Source organism: Capricornis sumatraensis, chromosome 8 (assembly GCF_032405125.1).
Source record: "Capricornis sumatraensis isolate serow.1 chromosome 8, serow.2, whole genome shotgun sequence".
NCBI classification, from domain to species: Eukaryota; Metazoa; Chordata; class Mammalia; order Artiodactyla; family Bovidae; genus Capricornis; species Capricornis sumatraensis.
The window spans coordinates 9625693-9644520 of NC_091076.1; the positions used below are offsets into that span (position 1 = coordinate 9625693).

An 18828-nucleotide genomic window follows, 5' to 3' on the forward strand; every position below is an offset into this window, starting at 1 on the left:
GAAAGAGGGGTCCTAATTTTGAAGAGTTTATTAATTACTCTGAAAATATTTTCTCAGGTAAAGAGGTACAAAAGAGCACAACAGGCATAAAATAATAGGATTTTTTGCGTGATTATTCAGGCAATGTTTTAAATTATTCTACTTGTATACATCAACCAGCCATGTCCTAATTACATGATGTTCCTCTATTTCTGAATCGTTTTCCCCGTTAATAATTTATTAGTAAGTTCAAAACTTTTTCCAACTACTGCCTCAAAATATTGGATTGTGCAAGGATTACACGTTCCCTCAAGTTACGTGTTTATGTGCAAAGTAATGCCATAATTGTAAATGAGATTCATTTTTCTAGTATATTTTCTTGCTAGTTTCTAGATATAAAGGAAAAAACCCAGGTTTTTTTTCCTTCATATTTTTCTTTTCCTCGCCAGTCAACTTATGAAAGCACCTTAAAATTTTGTCACTTTTATGTAGCAATCTTTCTCATTTACTTCTTTTGAGAGTTTTTTGCTGGAAAAGCAAAACAGAAACAACCAATCAGCAAATAAGAACAAGAAAAAAAATAAGTCTGTGTGGTCTCCATGCACAAACTGATCCTCTCACATCATCTTTTTTTAGATTCAGTAAAATATATGGGATTGACACTCACGCTAGAAAAGGCTGTGTGGACTCTGCAGACCCAAGAAAACAGTTCTGAAAGTTGCTGCTCTCGCTTGGTCTCTTTAAATCATGGCCAATGACACCTTTGAAAAATCAAGAAATGGATTGAAAATCTTAAGGGATTTCCCATATGTTATGCATTTAATTGCTTCCATCCTAAAATTTCGTATATTGAAGTAGCTCAATATTTAACACTCAGAATCTTAGGAAGATTTCCAAATGTGAAACGGGGCTGTTGTCAATATGATTAATTAAGATGAGGTCATACTGGAGTAAGATCAGTTACTTACCCAATAGGCTAGTGTCCTTATGTAAAGGGAACGTTAAGACAGGCAGGGGTGCCAGGGAGATCCGTGTGTAGATTGGAATATGCTGCCACAAGCCAAGGGACTATTAATACCAGAAGCCAGGAGAGACCTGGAACAGATCTTCCCTAGAGGTTTCAGAGGAAGCATGGTCCTACCAACAACTTGAGCTCAGAATTCCAGGCTCCAGAACCATGCGATAATAAATGTCTGTTAAGTAACTCAGTTTGTGGAACTTTATTACGGAAGCTCTAGGTGACTAATATACCATTTTTCTTATTTAAAAGTATCTTTTACCAGTTTCTTATTTTCCCTATCCTCAATATTTTCATTACTTATGGCTGCAAAATTGCCTAATGTTACAGGTACCAACACCAGATTTATCTCTCTAATATATTTTCAAAGAGAGATGTTAACACTTATGGATCTGAGGACCATGAAACACCATCAGAAATGTGTGTCTCTCATGAGGGCAGGTAGGATGTTCCCTCACAATAGAGCTAATTATTGTCTCTTCAGCACTAAGCTACCATTGAGAACAGGGCAGAGGGGATCGCTGCAGTCTAGACTGGACCTCACAGTGGATAGAAATGATGTTGCCATTCATGAAGGCAATGGCTCAAGATGGAAGGATCCCAGGCAAGGCTTAGCCTCCCCAGTGATCCGAGGGACCCACTCAGCATGTTGCATTTCTCACCCACAGATCCAAAGCACACAGTCCCTCCCAGGGGTGGTAGAAGGTTACTTACTTATTTTCCACATCCTGGACGGTGTCAAGCAGAGGCATATTTCCGGTTTCAGGTAGAAGAAGGACGAGAAGACCAGCAAGGACAGGACACACTCCATAGATGATCCAAAGCAGAGTGGGTAGATACACCACCAGGGTCATCAGCAGGGGAGTCAGTGCTGCCCCACACCTACTAGCCATCATATTTAATCCTGAAGCTTTTGCTCTGAAGGGTAAAAGAGAAAAATGCATAATAATTCAGTAAAAAAAAATGCCATACACGTAATTTATGATCTACTACTTTGATGTTATTTATGCATGTTAAGTTGCTTCAGTTGTGTCCGACTCTTTGCAACCCTAGGGGCTGTAGCCTGCCAGGCTTCTCTGTCCATGAGATTCTCCAGGCAAGAATACTGGAGTGGGTTGCCATGCCCTCCTCCAGGGGATCTTCCTGACTCAGGGATCGAACTCACATCTTCTGCGGTTCTTGCATTGCAGGCAGATTCTCTACTGCTGAGCCACCAGGGCAGCCCACTTTGACATTGTAATGGAAGACATAAAACACAATTATTACATACATGAGCTTGATGAAAGACGCTTGTTTTGAGATTTGTTCTGCGATTCTAGCTTTGTCAGGATCAAAGTATGTTAAAACCCATTTCCATCATTTTAAACAGTATGTTAATGCATTCCAACTACCAAGACAAGTGGTCTAAAAGGTTAATGAGACAGACACTGAAGTACTGCTTAACACAGTACATGGCACGCAGTCCATTTTTCAATAAACTTTGGGTAATTGTTGTTAGTACGTTGTTACTATTATGATTACAAATGAATGCTTTCTAGTTAACAGATCTTATCTTGATTATTCCTGATAAATTACCTGGGCAAGTCCTATTTGGGGCCCTGGCAGAGCATCCACAAAGTATTTTACCTGAGGAGAGTGGGCATGAGTTTAGAGTTATGGACAGAATTGCTGGAGACAGCGGCAGCAATACAGCCCATTCCCACACTTGCCAAAGTCAAACGTAGGGTCTGCATTTCTGGAGACACAAAGAGCGGGGAGACTAAGAAATATGCATTGAAGGAATCAGCATCCACCCAATTCAGTCAGGAAAACAAAAAAGCTGTATAGGTTCATTGCATTTTTGAAATATATTGTAGAAATCTATACAATGGCAGGGAGCATAGAACAGCTAACAATGTGAAAAATGTAACATTATCAACATAGGTGGTTAAAAGTACATGAAACTACCTAAATTAATTATAGCAACCCTCTGTGCATAGCTGAGCTTTGCCGAAGAATCAGAAGAAAAGGTGAGTCTGGTGGAAATTTACTTTTACTTATTCTGTCCAGTACTCGCTATATCCTTATTGTAGAAGGTAGAACTGTCATGTAGATGATTGCTGAGTCTAAGACTCAGCTCTAACCTGGAAGAGCTTACAATTCAAGTGCAGGATTTCCTGGTTTTCCTGGAATTAGGAGGTCTTAGCAGTGTGGGATTTTCATTGAAAAAAAAAAGGGGGGGGAAGTTCCAGGGAAACCTAAAAGACTCAGTCAACCTAGAGCAGATGCAGCCTTGACATGGGGTAAGTATGACACCAGGGAGTAATAAAACAGGCCTGCTCTGTGAGTGGACAGGCTGAAGAGAAGCCAGATCTACATCAGTGTTAGACACGAGGAACCAAGAGTGGAAACTTCTATTTGGAGGGGAACAAAATGTCAGGATTTGAGAACAAATGAAGAAATGTTCAGGGAATCTGTATTCTACACAGTATGAAAGGAAATCTAATTATAGCATTATATATTGGACAGAACTCTCTTGTAAGAGAGTAATCAGGCATTACTAATGATATTCTGAGGAGCAAAGCCTACTCATCTCTAAGGCTGTGAAGCACAGTCCTGCCTTGTGCAATGTGAATCATTGTGCCCACTAAGGTTCTCCTAATTGTTACATAGGTGTCCCTGGTGGCTCAGCAGTAAGGAATCCACCTGTGATGCAGGAGACTTGAGTTCGATCCCTGAGTCAGGAAGATCCCCTAGAGAAGGAAATGGCAACCCCTTCCAGTATTCTTGCTTGGGAAATCCCTCGGACAGAGGGGCCTGGAGGGCTACAGTCCAAGGGTTGCAAAGTGTTGGACACAACTTAGCGACTAAACAACCACGAATCCTTACATAGCATCATTCTGTTATCTTATAAAGTAATCTAACAGGAAATGGACAAGAATTTTAATCTGCTTAAATTCTGGTTCCAACTGTACAGACATTCACTTTTTACAAAAGAGGAATTCTTTTCATTACCTGGGAGACTCTCATAAGCAAAAGCTGTAGTCATGATGACTTAACATCACACTCACATGTGGAGCATAGAGGTGAGGAACTAGGTTAGTCATCAAAGTTGGTAATGAAGAGCCCTGACAGAGGGAGTGACCATCATATGCCCTCACCTGGGATATAACTGCAAGGCCTCACCCCTCCATGCTTGTTTTTAAAAGTGAGAATGGGCAATGTCCTATGTCACTGCAGTCACGTTCAACTTTTTGCAACCTTATGGAATGTAGCCCGCCAGGCTCCTCATTACATGAGGATTCTCCGTGCTCTCCACCAGGGGATCTTCCCAAACCAGGGATCGAACCTGCATCTCCTATGTCTCCCACATTGACAGGCAGGTGTTTTTTTTTTGGTTTTTTTTTGTTTTTTTTTTTACCACTAGTGCCACCTGGGAAGTCCCAAATGGGTGAAGGTCAAGTGAACAAATGCTCTCCTAGAGGAACTGTTCAGAATAAATGGTGCCAGTTTCCAGATACTTCCAAAACATGAGGAAGGTGAAGATATGCCAGAGCTGTGCTTACGGACCTTTGGCTCTTTCTCCCAAAAACCTAGTAGCAGGACTTCTAACGTTTGTGGGAATACTTAGTAAGCCAGTATTGGGACTTCTGTTTATTCCTAGCTTTGGACAGGTAGGGCTAATACAATCCCTGAAGGACATGAAAAAAAAAAAAACACTTCCGTTTCCCCAAATCCCAGTCTTCTCTCACCTCGGGGCATGAACATGTTGGCCAAAATGGAAAGTCCCACAAGGAACATGAAAAGCATCTGGGTTAGTCGACGGATGTGATTCAGTACTAGGAGTGAAAGACATCGAGCTGAGATAGTGAGAGCTCCAAAGATTACCTGGAACAGGAATATATGGCTCCCGAAGAGCTGTAGATTCATAAAGATGCCAAAATAGGGTACTGTGTTTGCAAATCTGTAATGAGCAAAAGAGGAGAGACACAAGTCGTAAGATTAGAGCCCAGGGCTGCAGTTGATGATTATGTTTACCCAGGCAGCCAATGGTCAAGGTTGAAAAAAGACACAGTCTTGATTTGTATAATACCTCCTTTTAAGGTCATAATTTTCAGTTAATGTAAATAATTACATGACAATATCTAAGTGGTAAAAGAATCCACTAGGCAATGCAGAAGACACAAGACATATGGGTTCAAGCCCTGGGTTGGAAAGATCCCCTAGAGGAAGAAACGGCAACCCATTCCAGTACTCTTGCCTGTGAAATCCCACAGACAGAGGAGCCTGGTGGGCTACAGTTCATGGGGTCGCAAAAGAGTCTGATATTCCATTATAGGTTAATACAGGTTATTGAGTAGAGTTCCTTGTGCTATACAGTAGGTCATTGTTGATTATCTGTTATATGTAGCAGTGTGTATGTGTTAATCTCAAACTCCTAATTTACCCCTTCCCATACCTTTCCCCTTTGATAACCATACATTTGTTTTCTATGCTTGTGAGTCTATTTTCCGTTTTGTAAATGAGTTCATATGTATCAGTTTTTTAGATTTCACAAATAAGTGACATCATGATGCTTGTCTTTGACTTACTTTACTTAGTGTGGTAATCTCTAGGTCCATCCACGTTGCTACAAATATGTACACACACATACCACATCGTCTCTATCCATTTGTCAGTGGACACTTAGGTTGCTTCCATGTCTTAATTATTATAAGTAGCGCTGCCGTGAACTTTGGGATGCATGTATCTTTTCAAATTAGACCTTTGTTTGGATACATGCCCGGGAGTGAGATTGCTAGATCATATGGTAACTCTACCTTCAGTTTTTTAAGTAGCCTCCATACTGTTCTCTACAGTGTCTGCACCAGTTTATAATCCCATCAACATTGTAGGAGGTTTCCCTTTTCTCCACACCCTCTCCAGCATTTATTATTTGTAGACTTTTTGATGATGAACATTATGGCTGGTGTGAGGCAATACCTCATTGTAGCTTTGGTTTGCATTTCTCTAACAATTAGCAAAGTTGAGCATCTTTTAATGTGGCTGTTGGCTATCTACGTGTCTTCTTTGGAAAACTGTATATTTAAATCTTCTGCTCATTTTTCAATTGGATTGTTTGGTTTTTTATATTAAGATGTAAGAGTTATTTGTCTATTATGAAAATTAATCCCCTGTTGTTCCATCATTTGCAAATATTTTCTTCTATTCTGTAGGCTGTCTTTTCATTTTATTTATAGTTTCCTTTGCAATACAAAACTTGTAAGTTTAATCCATCCCTTTTGTCTATTTTTCTAACTCTTCATTTTATTATCAGTTCCATGTGAGTCTTTCATAATCCTTCAACTACCTCCAAAAATAGCAATTACTTGGTGTGTTTCCTTCACCTTTTATCCCCAAATCAATGCCTCCCTCTCACAACAGTGCTATAACCTTTGAAATAAACAGATTTATGTCCCCTCTCTTTGAGTGTCATCATGCGCTGTGTGAAGCCCACCTCGCAAATGACAGGAGACAGATCCTTTAACGCAGGTTGGGTGTACGGAACAAGTCAAACACAGTTGCTTTGGTCTGTGCTGCCTCCAGCTGCCCCTGCATGGTTGCTCTCAAACCCTTTAGCAACAACAAACACGAATCACTTGCCAATATAGTGCCAGGTATTGTGACGAGCGTTGGCAACCGATAGGATAGAAGAGGTATCCCCCCTTTCTTTGTAGTGTAGCATATTGCATATGCAATCACGGGTGTGAATGTGATATGAAGGAGGATGTAGGCAGTTAAGGGAGACTCCAGGAAATTAAATGGCAACAATCAAAATTTGAAAAGGAGGCCACGGAGGCGGGCAGGGCATCCACTATCGTACGCAGCCTACAGGAATTGAACTAAAGGACCTAGTGGTGCAGCAGACAAAGCCTCTTTTCATGAGATGGCCATGAAAGGCCAGGGAACTGAGCCTGCATTCTCAGCTAGCCGCCCTTGTTAGAAAAGGCTTTGTGTATCTCAATAAGGAGCAGGCAGGTATCAGTTTATTCCTTCCCTCCAACCCAATAACCACCTCCTCTTCCCTGCTCACCTCCCTGTTCAGGGCTGCTTCAGCATTCTTCATTCCATTCCTGTGTGCAACTATTCAAAGTCCCTTTAAGCCCTCGTCTGGTTTATTGGTGATAATCAGCCACCGAGCAGATTCCACCAGCCACCTGATGAAAGGTGAGTACGCAAGTGCAGTCAGCTCTCTCTTGTGATATGTCGTATGATTATTAACAACAGATGCATTTTGCCTTCCATCCAAAATCCGCCGCTTCACTTGTTGGGTTAGGAATAGAAATTCCAGATCTGTTTCACAAACACTAGGAGAATATGAGAGTGACCACTCCCTGCACTGCACTTACAAGTTGTACTACTAGTAAGGGACACAGACTTGGAGTTAAATTGCCTCTGCTTACTCATCAGGAGAATTTACAGAAAACTTATGAAGTTTAAGTTTATCCCTGATATGCATAATTTCCTTCCAAACCTTGCCATGGGTTCTAGGAACTTTGTGCACATAGTATATATTTACAGTATATATTCTTTTTGAAAAGAAGTCCCAAATATGTCAGCGTAAAGCCTAACAGTGATTGCAGGTACTCCTGCCACTACTAGCTATTTGATAACTAATGACCCAATTACTAATACCAATTAATAACTAATTCTTTATATCTGCCTCAGTTTTCTCATCAATGAAATGGAACAGCACTGTCAGCTTCCTTGTAGGGTTGTTATGAATATGGAGTAACAAAAAGAATGAGTCTGTATAGCACATGGAACTCTGCTCAATTTTATGTGACAGCATGGATGGGAGGGGAGTTTGGGAGAAAATTGATATGTATGGCTGAGTTCCTTCACTGTTCACCTGAAACTATCACAACATTGTTTGTTAGTTTGCTATTCCCCAATACAAACTAAAAAATTTAAAAATAATAAATAAATAAAATGGCATCATAAAAAAACAATGAGTCTGACATGGATCATATTCCCTTTCTCCCTGAACTCATACCTGTATATAAAATCTGTAGTCATCTCTCTGTGATCTCCTCAATTTAATTCTCCCTAGACTGATTTTACAGAGAAGGCAATGGCAACCCACTCCAGTACTCTTGCCTGAAAAGTCCCATGGACGGAGGAGCCTGGTGGGCTGCTGTCCATGGGGTCACGAAGAGTCAGACACGACTGAGCGACTTCAATTTCACTTTTCACTTTCATGCATTGGAGAAGGAAATGGCAACCCACTCCAGTGTTCTTGCCAGGAGAATCCCAGGGACGGGGGAGCCTGGTGGGCTGCCGTCTATGGGGTCGCACAGAGTTGGACACGACTGAAGTGACTTAGCAGTAGCAGTAGTAAACTGATTTTAAGTCCAGGGGTCAAGTTATCCATAAATAAATGTTTGTTAAAATTATTTAAGGGACTGATGAACACATGATGTAAATCACCCAACCTGCATGCCAATTATTAGTACTGGAGAAAGAACATGGCTATTTTGTCAGATTATTCTATGAATAAAGTTGTTTCGTCTTCCCTGTATTCAATTCACCTACAACAATGAAAATCATGGAAGTTTTTACCATAACCTGGTTCATTCCAAAACCAAAAAACAAAAAAAAAAGAATTAAATTTACTTCTTTTCAAAATATTTGAGTCTATATCTTATATTAACAAAAATCATGTCAGAATAACCCTCCAACCACTATACTAAGTAAGCCTATGAAGAAAGATGGCAGAAAATACCTAGAACTCCCAGGAGAAGGGTCACTGTTAGTCAATGTTCTATTTCACAAATTGCACACAGTAACAGATGATAGATAAGGGTTTTAAGTTCAAACAATAAAAAAGGGTCTAAGGAATTTAAAAATGAATATATTCAGAAACAACCTGCCTTTTCATCCCAGGTTCCCAAAAGAGAGTGAGAGAGCACTTCATACCTTAAGGAGAGAAAGAAGGCAAAGAAAGGTACAGACACCACCAGCTGCAGGGTGCGCCACTCTCGAAAGACAAAAGCCAGTCCTCCCAGCATCACCTGTCCAATACTAAGGGCACAGGATACCAGTGTTATTACCATGACTTTTGACTGGGACCTTACCCACTCTACAACTGAAAGAAAATCCAAGTGGGATATTATTGTCAGGTAAGCGTGAAATTTCAAGGCCAACTTTCAGACTTGGAAAATGGAGAAGACTAAAACTGTTGACTTACTGAGCATACTGTTATTTGACACGAAGGCCATGGCAGAACAGCCTGACCAGAAGCGTAGCAAGCAGTCAATGAGGAAGGTGGGAGCAAAGGCTGCGCAGGTCCCAGAGATGGCGAGCTGGAGCAAACAGCACCTGAGAATCAACTTCCGCCCAAACCTAAGAAACAGAGATTAGACTGTGAATGCAGTAGCAACCTGCGGTAAAAAACAAAGCCTACTCTGAAATTAAGAGAATTTTTTTTCATGTTCATAATGGTTCATAATGGTTTTGTTTATGATTTGGTTTTTTATTTTACTAATTTTTTACATTGTTTATTGGGAGATCATTGCTTTACAACACTGTGCTGGTTTCTGCCATACATCAGCATGAATCAGCCACAGTCATACACATGTCCCCTCCCTCTTGAACCTCCCTCCCATCTCCCACCCCATCCCACCCCTCTAGGTTGTCACAAAGCACTGGGATGAGCTCCCTGTGTCACACAGCAAATTCCCACTGGTTCTCTCTTTTACATATGGTAATATATATGTTTTCAGGCTACTCTCTCAATTCATCCCACCCGTTCCTTCCTCCACTGTGTCCACAGTCCACTCTCTATGTCTGTGTTTCCATTGCTACCCTGCAAATAGGTTCATCAGTTCTGTCTTTCTAGATTCCAAGTGATTCTTTGTACCTGAAAGCTTGAAAACTCAGAAGCTAAATCAACAGTGGAGATCTCCTCAAAGTAGCGCTCCTTGTCAGCAATATGCACTAAGAGTTTCAAAACTTTATCCTCTAATCACTTGGACTTTGACACCAAGTGATATATCATATAAAACAAATTACAGTGTTGGAAACTGTAATATACTATAAGCTCCCATTTTACTAACATGTATTTAGCATGGTAGAGAGTCTGTACGGCGTCCAGAACACGAGAGCTAAAAGTGTACTTGGGGCTCTAGGACCAGACAGGCGAGGTTAAACTGATGCAGAAGATCAGTGGATCAATATTCAAAGTTGTTGAAGGTTTATGTAAGGGTCAGTCTTTGTTGAATCTGAGTTTATAGGCCTCAAGCAATGTACTTTATCTAGAACAGAATATGAAGTGAAAGTGTTAGTCATTCAGTTGTGTTAGACTCTTTGCGACCCCACAGACTGTAGCCCATGAGGCTCCTCTGTTCATGGAATTCTCCCAGCAGGAATACTGAAGTGGGTAGCCATTCCCTTTTCCAGGGGAGAACAGAATATAAGACCACCATAACCCTGGGAAAAGATCTGGATGGTGCAGTAAAAGGATATGGAGTTTACCTTCCCCTGTTAACACATCAAATACATCTACAGGACTTCCTTGGTGGTGCAGTGGATAAGAATCCACCTGCCAGTGCAGGGGGACAAGGGTTCGATCCCTACCTAGTCCAGGAAGACTCCGCATGCCATGGAGCAACTAAGCTCATGCACCGTAGCTACTGAAGCCCATGGGCCTAGAGCCTGTGCTCTGCAACAAGGGAAGTCACTGCGATGAGAAGCCTGAGCACCACAGTAAAGAGTAGCCCCCACTCCCCGCAACTGGAGAAAGCCCACATGCAGCAACAAAGACACAACACAGCCAAAAAAAAATTTTTTTAATTAAAAAAAAAAATCTATATATGGAAAAATTCTCACTGAAACTAACTGGAAACTGGCAGAATGACTTATGTAAACCAATGATGTAAGATACACGTGTAATCAGGTAGGAAGGAAAGAAACACAATCAGGTTCAGACTTGCGCTCCTGGGAGAGGACTCAGAGGAAAAGGGAAATGCCATAGGAAGACACCTACCCTGGGGACTGAGCAGGTCAGGCCACAGATTGGGAGTCCAGTCCTGGGGCATATGTGAAGGAAGCAATCCCCCATGGCTGGTAGGAGGACTTGTTGTTCAGTCTTTCAATCATGTCCGACTCTTTGTGACCCCGTGGACTGCAGCTTGCCAGGCTTCCCTGTCCATCACTATCTCCCAGAGTTTGCTCAAACTCATGTCATGCCCATTGAGTTGGTAATGTCATCCAACCATCTCATCCTCTGTCACCCCCTTCTCCTGTCTTCACTCTTTCCTAGCATCAGGGTCTTTTCCAATAAGTCAGCCCTTCGCATCAGGTGGCCAAAGGACTGGAGCTTCGGATTCAGCATCAGTCCTTCCAAAGAATATTCAGGGTTGATTTCCTTTAGGATTGACTAGTTTGATCTCCTTGGACTGCTGGGAATAACTGAAGGGCTGTGGGGAGCCTGGACTCAGCTTGTGAGGAGCACATGTGTGCTTGCTAGCATCCACAGCAGGGCATAGAGAGAGCTTCCCTAGAGGCTGCCAGGCTTCCCGCTGCTGCCTTGCTGCACATCCCAGCTCTGAGGGAACTCTCCCATCCCACTCAACCCACACCACAGCGCTGCACTGGATCCGGGGTACCCACAACCAGGATGAAGACTTGACCACGGGACACAGAGGCAACCTGGTCCCAGGGCAGAGCCCGGGTGGGGTGGAGCAGCCATGATTGACACTTACTCAGGCAACACCTCAGAGACCTCCCAGATCCCTGACAGCAGCCGCTCCCGACAGCTAACCACCCGATACCTGCTGAGAGTCCTCACAGGCCACGGCAGCCCTGTGGAGCTGTTCTACAACAGAATGGGGGTCGCAGAGGGTAAAAGCCCACTAGAAAAGGCAAATATATATTAAGGGCTGAGGATTTACTGTTTAAATAGGCCAGTACATAGATTCCAAGATGAAACGAAACTGTAACAGCTACTATAGACATAAGAAACAGCATAAACACAAAGATTTAAAATTCAGCATCAAAAATACAGAACGTGGATGAGGGGGGTTTAAAAGGCAGAACTTTCAGAATGTGTCAGAACTTAAATGACTACCAGTTTAAAACAAGTGTGAGTCTGTGCCCACTTCAGTTCAGTTTAGTTGCTCAGTCATGTCCGACTCTTTCAACCCCATGAATCACAGCACACCAGGCCTCCCTGTCCATCACCAACTCCCAGAGTCCACCCAAACTCACGTCCGTCGAGTCAGTGATGCCATCCAGCCATCTCATCCTCTGTCATCCCCTTCTCCTCCTGCCCCCAATCCCTCTCAGAAGCAGAGTCTTTTCCAATGAGTCAACTCTTCACATCAGGTGGCCAAAGTATTGGAGTTTCAGCTTCAGTATCAGTACTTCCAATGAACACCCAGGATTGATCTCCTTCAGAATGGACTGCTTGGATCTCCTTGCAGTCCAAGGGACTCTCAAGAGTCTTCTCCAACATCACAGTTCAAAAGCATCAATTCTTCAGCGCTCAGCTTTCTTCACAGTCCAACTCTCACATTCATACATGACCACTGGAAAAACCATATCCTTGACCAGACGGACCTTTGTTGGCAAAGTAATGTCTCTGCTTTTTAATATGCTATCTAGGTTGGTCATAACTTTCCTTCCAAGGAGTAAGCGTCTTTTAATTTCATGGCTGCAGTCACCATCTGCAGTGATTTTGGAGCCCAAAATTTAAAGTCTGACACTGTTTCCACAGTCATGTCCAACTCTTTGCAACACCATGGACTGTAGCCCACCAGGCTCCTCTGTCCATGGAATTTCCCAGGTAAAAATTTTTCCCAGGAGTGGGTTGCCATTTCCTGCTCCAGGGGATCTTCTCAACTCAGGGACTGAACCCGCCTCTCCTGCGTCTCCTGCATTGGCAGGCGGATTCTTTACTGCTGAGCCATCTTGGAAGCCCTTAAAACAAGTAGATAAAGTCATACATTAATTTGGCCACCTGATGCAAACAGCTGACTCATTGGAAAAGACCCTGATGCTGGGAAAGATTGAAGACAGGAGGACAAAGGGATGACAGAGGATGAGATGGCTGGATGGCATCACTGACTCAATGGACATGAGTTTGAGCAAGCTCTGGGAGTTGGTGATGGACAGGGAAGCCTGGTGTGCTGCTGTCCATGGGGTAGCAAAGAGTCAGACATGACTGAGCGACTGACCAACAACTATAAATTTAACCAAGGAGATGAAATAGATCTGGACACTAAAAACAAGACTTTGATGAAAGAACTTGAAGAAGATACAAATAACTGGAAAAATAACCCATATTCATGGACTGGAAAATTAGTATTGTCAAAATGTACATACTACACAAAGTCATCTATAGATTGGTTGGTGGTGGTTTAGTTGCTAAGTTGTGTCTGATTCTTGCGACCTCACCAACTGTAGCCCTCCAAGCTCCTCTGTCCATGGGATTCTCCAGGCGAGAATACTGGAGTGGATTGCCATTTCCTTCTCTAGGATTCCAATTCAGGAGTCGAAACTGGGTCTCCTGCTCTGCAGGTAGATTCTTTACCAACTGAGCTACAAGGGAAGCCCCATCTACCATTATGCCATCCCTATTAAAATTCCAATGACATTTTTCACAGAAATGGAAAAACCTATCCTAAAATCTATATGAAATCACAAATGACCCCCAAAAGCAAAGTCAATCCTGATGAAGAACCAATCTAGAAACATCCTACTTTCTGATTTCAAACTATACTGCAAAACAATAGGGATCAAAGTGGTATGGTACTGACATTAAGAAAGGTACACAAACCAACAGAAAGAACCAAGATTCATGAAATTAACCCTGGATATATATTATTTGATAAAGAAACCAATAATATTAAAGAGCGGACAATAAAATTTTTCAATAATAATGTTGGGAAAATGAAATGATAACAGGCAGGAGTATGAATTTGCACTCTACTGACAATATTCCAAAAAATTCACTCAAAATGGGTTAAAGACTTAAACATTAGCCCTGAAACAATAAAAATCCTAGGAAAAAACTCCCTGACATCAGTCTTAACAATGACTTTTTAATATAATAGCTACCCAAACAGACATAAAGGTATATATCATTGTGGTTTTGATTTGTAGTTCCTTGATAATTAGTGAAATTAAGCACATTTTCATATTCCTGTTAACAATTTCCATGTGTTCTATGGAGGAATACCTATTGAATTCCTTTGCCATTTTTGAGTAGGTTATTTGTGAGTTTTTTCTATCAGTTGCAGCAGTCCCCTGCATGTTTTGGATATTAAATCTATCAGATATGAGGCTGGCAAATATTTTTCCCATTCTGTAGGTTTCCATTTCTTTTTGTTGATCATTTGCTTTGCTATGAAGTATTCTGGACATTGACCTTGGCCACAAAAGCACAGTCAATGAAAGTAAAATAAAGAATTGGGGATTATGTCAATCTATAATGCTTCTTCTTAGCTGTAAGAAGCTTTTTGCCTATGTTTAGTTCAAAATCTTTAGGTTAGTTATAAATCTCCCTTTTCTTCACCAAATTTTCTATTCTCGACATCTGTCATAATCCCATTTCCTCACAGAAACTGAGAAAAACCTATTACCCTATGTGCATCTAAGCTGATCAATTAGCATTTTATCACGAATCATTGTAAAGGGTTCAGTCATAAGACTGGTCAACATGAACACTCTGATATAGTTTACAAATTACATTCAGGGTGATATATTCAGCATTCACAATTTTCACCTGGAAGGTTAAATATGTTAGGCTTATAGGTAGGGGATAAAGGTTACTTAGAGTCTCCCATTTCACCTATGAAAGACTTGAGTATCTGGCTGCCGTGGTTCTCTTAATTTAGGATGGACAGCGCCAGGCACAGGATTAGCCAAAACACTCATACCAGAAATTATGACAACTTGAGGTCTATAGATTAATTTCCTTAAATGATTTCAAATATTACCTCTAAAGAGTCTTTTCTCAAGATCAAATGGCCAATTTATAGCCACAATTATTTCTTAATGCAATTCAGGGCCACTTCACTAAGCACCCAGGTTTTCTAGAAATGCCTTCTAATTACAGTGGGACACATGAGGCATGCAAAGCACAGCTTCCCAGCTGGCACCTGGGAACCTGCCTGCCAGTGCCGGAGACTTAAGAGACACCACTTCGATCCCTGGGTTGGGAAAATCCCCTCGAGGAGGAAATGGCAAACCCACTTCAGTATTCTTGCCTGGAGAATCCCATGAGCAGAGAAGCCTGGTGGGCTACAGTCCACAGGGTCACACAGTGTCAGACATGACTGAAGCAACTTAGCACACACACATGCATGTGAGGCACAACAATCAAGGTGGGAACCCACAAGATTTTGGCTCACTGATTCCAGTGGGAACTTAACACGGAGGCCACGGCAAAGGCTGGCAATGCTGTTCTCTATATCTGTGTCTTGAAATAGGCTGACACTCCTGTCTTGAAGCAACTTCCTCTTGCTTCCGATAAGTAACTCTTCCTCATATTTCTAGATGAAATATTACGATACCTCCCCTCTAAACACTACTCTGAAATATCCTCCAGATCTTGTGGAGATGACATTTCTGTGTCCAGTACACAGAGCTCTGTGGCACCAAAATGACTTCATCACAATGAGCTCATTCTAAATTTCCATCTATAGCTCCCTGGGAACCAAGGCAACCCTGCACAGTGTAAATTGGATATGTGAGGAATTCAAAAAGATTTCTTTATGAAGCAGTCATAAACTGTGGGCAGCAGTGATCTGGAGAAACTCACTTGTCTGAGAGATGGCCATATATGAAGCTTCCCACCAGCATTCCAGCCATGAATAGGGATTGAACCATTGATTTCTGTGACTGATGATCACTTACTAGGTCCCACTAGAAGCGAAGGAAATCAGCCCAGGGGAGCCTCACATGCTTGCATGCTCAGTCATGGACTGAGCAACCCCATGGACTGTAGCCAGCCAGGCTCCTCTGGGGGAATTTTCCAGGCAAGAATACTGGAGTGGGTTAGCCATTTCCTACTCAAGGGGATCTCCCTGACCCAGGGATTGAACCTGCATCTCTTGTATCCTCTGCATTGGCAGGCAGATTCTTTACCACTGCACCACCTGGGAAGCCCTGGAGTGTTCCACAGAATCTTATAATCCCTCAATAATCATCACTCTGATAGCCCTCAGTGAACACACTCTCTGGTTTCCTTTACCACCTTTATTCATCTGTATCATTCAAGTCACTTAAGCATGGTTTTCTCTGGAAATTTTCAAACAAATCTTCTAGATTACATAAAGATCAATCTTTCTATTCACTTAGCACAGCATACCTCGGTGGTTCTAAAACCTTGCCACACATTGTAAACATTGGGGGTGGGGAGTAGGCTTAATATACTGATGCCTGAATTTTACACTTAGAGTGAAATACACTCTGATTTGTTTCCCTGACAAGTAGCCAAAGTATTTTTTTACTTAATGCAAATGTTTCCAATTTGCAACTAGGCTGAGAACAAGTGACTAAGAATAATTTTTCACACATTGTATCAGGTACTTCCTTGTCTGATCATCTATCTTCACACTTGGTTTAAAGCTCTTCAGTACTAAAATTCATGTCTAGTTGGTTGATTTCACTGGTTCCCACTGAAATGTAAGTGCTTGGCAGTTAAAAAGATAAACAATCACCATTTGCTGAAAGATTAAAGGAGAGTTACTATCTACTCAGTAACTGAAGATTTGAGCCATGCTTATGAGAAGGTAACAGGCAGGAAGGCCAGGGGTCTCCAAACGGAGGAAGTAGGCTGCAAGTGTCAGACATTTTTTTTAAATCTCTCTCTTAAGCAGCAGGAGGAAACAAACTAGTGATATATCTTTTCCCCTTCTCTATACAAATTTAAAAAGGGTTTTCTCTTAAAATACTGTGTTGCCATAATGACACCTGGTTCCACCTGAGCTTAACTTTTCTCAAATCTTGAGCTAACCAATGCATTTTTCTTATGGAAATGTTTGTCTTAAGCTATGTTAATGTACTATGCATTTACCCTGGACTCTATCTTCCAGTCGGTTCCGCCTAGAAGCTCAGATTTAGGCTCAGAATCGGCTTGACAAACCAGTATGTTATACTCAAACCAATGCTATATTCAGACATTGTTCTCCTCGCCTGTGTAAACGAAACTTTTTGTATAATCTAATTTGCCTTTCTCCAAGATTCAAGTCAATCATTTTATGGCCCAGGATGACTCACCTGGTGCCAAGATTATCTCAAAATGCATCTTGTGGGTAAGGAGCCTGGTGCCATTCTCTGAGTTTTGAGACATTTTCTTTCATTAACAGACTGCTAGTAACTATATAACATCCAGCTAAAGACTAGCAGGGGGGTACTCTTTCTGTCCCCTTCTGATGTCTACGTCAGATGCTTTCTCTATCACTTTTATACTTTAATAAAACTCTATTACACAAAAGCTCTGAGTGATCAAGCCTCATCTCTGGCCCTGGATTGAATTCTTCTCCGGAGACCAAGAACCCCAGCATCTTTTGTGGCTCAGCAACAACCTTTCACTTGTTTTATGTTTTCCTAAACACCCAGACTTTTTTTCTAAAACACCCAGTGTAGATGCCAGGAGTTGGTGATGGACAGGGAGGCCTGGCATGCTGTGGTTCATGGGGTCGCAAAGAGTCGGACACAACTAAGTGACTGAACTGAACTGACTGAAGCCCCCAGAACATGTACTGACAAGAGGCAAATGGGGCCTTTACCTCAGTCACAATGGTGAAGAACAGACTGTGGTCAAACACCCAGCCGTCCACACAGGGCTCCGTGTCCAGGTCAGTCATGTTGGGGAAGGTCCCATTCAGGTGAAGGAGCTGCCACTGGGGATGGAGGAAGCAACGACATTTCTCTGGCTTGAAGTTTGAATCCAATGGGATGGAGATTCTCAGCAGGACATCAGGGCTGAGGATCCCAGTGTCATTACCAGAGACAGTGGCATTATCAAGAATGTGGACCCAGCAGCGATGACCAGGAACGGCTGCAGTGAAGTTCTCCAACAGTGAGTGACAGACTGCTATCATGTGAAAAGGAAAAGTTAAAGCCATTGAAGTATCTGGAATTTCCCCAGGCCACCAACTTTATCCAGAAGCTCCTCAAAGGCCATTCTGGACAGGTAATCCTCAAGACAATGCACAGTGACTTTAAGAATATAAGTTCAATGGAAGAAAAAATTTCCTTTCATGAATTCACACTGAGCCTATATAATATCACAACAGTTTCTCATAAATGGGTCCCATCCCCTCACTACTGCAATAAAGAAGTGGAGACAGTTTCCCCAGTCCTTCTCAAATCACGAGGCATTATTCTTTTTAGTAAAGTCATAGAGAAAATAATTTACCAAAAATACTTCCAACTGTTGCCAGTGAACTCTGTTTAAAGGTTTACTCTTTGAACCTGCTTATCCTCACTCTGTAAAGCCAGCACTGGACTTTGGCATGTACATGGTATCTAAATAATGTAAAAAATAAAAGCCTGCTACACAGCTCTCAATCATTTCCAGAAGATGGAATTTGAGAGACACAGGAGTGAACTGCTCTATGATGTTTTTTGCTCTGAGAAGAACAGAAAACAAGTACTTCTTGTATAATATTGAATTTAGGTTAAAATCATTTTTAAAAATGTAATCCTTTGTTTTTAATTAAAGCAAAGCAGAATGTGTGCAATTGCTACCTTTTGGTAACCAATATTGTGCTTCAGTTTAAATCACACCAAGAATTCATAATAATATTAAATTCCTTGAAATATATATACAAGAGAAAGGCAACTGTAAGCTCTATCAG

At 41.7% G+C, this 18828-nt stretch overlaps 1 pseudogene; it reads right to left on the bottom strand.

The window, feature by feature from the left end:
- Positions 1–446: 446 nt before the first annotated feature.
- Positions 447–18152, bottom strand: LOC138084305 (solute carrier family 22 member 10-like; annotated as a pseudogene).
- Between the last annotated feature and the right edge of the window lie 676 nt (positions 18153–18828).